Genomic DNA, 1,843 nt, shown 5'->3' with positions numbered 1-1,843 from the left:
TTTGCAATGACAGTGAATGCTATTTGGCCTCTAAGGGCAAATGGGACTGTCAGCCACATTGTCAAGGTTTGAGCTGACACAGTCAAGGAGCTAGTGAAGAGGGAGAATGGTGGGTTCCAGCTTTTAAGAACATTGGGTGGTGGTATGCTGTGGATACACGTTGCTTTTTAGTTAGTTGCTGCTGTTGTTCATTTTTCTAAATTCATCACCTATTTTTGATTCTGTGAAAGTTTTCATTCCTCTCTTTATCACTTAGGGTCAATACCTCAGTCATGTTTGATTCTTCTGTCTTCCATAGCACCCATTCCAAATCATGCCAATCCACATTTCATGTCTAATCCAAATGTCCTCATCCTAATTCAAACTTTTGTCCCTTCACAGTTGTGTAGTTTTCCAAAACATCATAATCGATCCCTCACCTTTACTTTCTGTGGGAGCCACACCACAAAATAGATTAACACTATGTTAATCTTTTAAAAGTCTCATTTCCAATCATGTCTCCCCAGATCTTTATGGTCTTAGATAATCTACAAACTAATGCCTAAAATTCTCTGCCTACTCTTTTCTGGTTATTGTGGCATGAGGCACCATGAGCAGCAAAGTCTCCCATGACACCTGTAAGAGGCTTGCAGGAAGTTTTTGCAGATGGTGGAGCTGCAGATCAACTTGAAGAACTATGACCCTCAGACAGACAAATGCTTCTCGGACAACCATCAGGCTTAAGTCCACTTCTCACCCCAAGTTCTCCATATGTATTTGGGGGGACCAGCAGGACTGTGATGAGGCCAAGGCTGTGGCTATTCCCCACATGAACACTGAGGCGCTGAAGAAACTCATCAAAAATAAAAAAAAATAGTCAAGAAGCTGGCCAAGAAGTATGATGTCTTTTTGGCTTCAGGATCCCTGGTCAAGCAGATAACACAAATCCGGGCCCAGGCCTGAGGAAGGCTGGCAAGTTCCCTTCCTTGCTGATGTACAATGGGAACATGATGACCAAAATGGATGACGTGAAGTCCATGATCAAATTACCGATGAAGAAGGTGCTGTATCTGGCAGTGGTCATTGGTCACATGAAGATAACAGATGATGTGTACAACATCCACTTAGCTATCAATTTCCTGGTGTCATTGCTTCAGAAGAATTAGCAGAAGATCAAGAGCACCATGGGCAAGCCCCAGAGGCTGTACTAAGGCATAGCTTAATAAAACCTAGTTCTACCTAAAAAAAAAAAAAAATATTTGCCAAATATCTATGCTTTTTCATAATTCATTCAAGCTTTTTAGTCTTCCTTAACCTATGGTCCTTTAGGTACATGGGACTTATTGATTATATCTATCACTAACTTCCATTGGTTATTGATAATATAGGATACCTAGAAAAAATAATTCCTATGCTAGAAAAATCAATCCATATTTCTAGTAACTAAAAGAACAGGTGTGTGTGTGTGTGTGTGTGTGTGTGTATATGCATTGTTCTATAAAGGTAATTTAAAAATTCAAACAATTTCAGGAACTTCTAAATATTGTTAAACTTTACAAAAGTTGGACTTTATTTATTTAGTTGTTTATTGTCTGTCTACTGTTCCTCATTCCACTAACATATAAACTCCACGAGAGCAAATATCTTGGCTCTCTTGTTTACCATTATATCCTTAATCTCTATATTAGAGCACAGATTCTAATAAGCATTCAATAAATATCTGTTGAATAAATGAATGTATCCCCAGTACTTGGTGGAGTGGATGGTGTTTAGTAAGCAATCAAGAAATATTGATTAAATGGAAAAAATACTAAATAACAAACATTAAGGAATAGCAAAGTAGGGTCAATGTTTGGAATATGTG

The 1,843-nt window shown here is 38.2% G+C and overlaps 1 pseudogene; it reads left to right on the top strand.

Annotated features, from left to right (window-relative positions):
* Positions 1–676: 676 nt before the first annotated feature.
* On the top strand, positions 677–1,190 carry LOC114213415 (large ribosomal subunit protein uL1 pseudogene; annotated as a pseudogene).
* The last annotated feature ends 653 nt before the right edge of the window (positions 1,191–1,843 follow it).

Source organism: Eumetopias jubatus, unplaced genomic scaffold (genome assembly GCF_037043125.1).
Source record: "Eumetopias jubatus isolate StellerSeaLion01/CBP00866 unplaced genomic scaffold, mEumJub1_p1.0 scaffold_4, whole genome shotgun sequence".
Lineage (NCBI taxonomy): Eukaryota > Metazoa > Chordata > Mammalia > Carnivora > Otariidae > Eumetopias > Eumetopias jubatus.
This window is presented reverse-complemented; position numbering and strand designations above follow the sequence as displayed.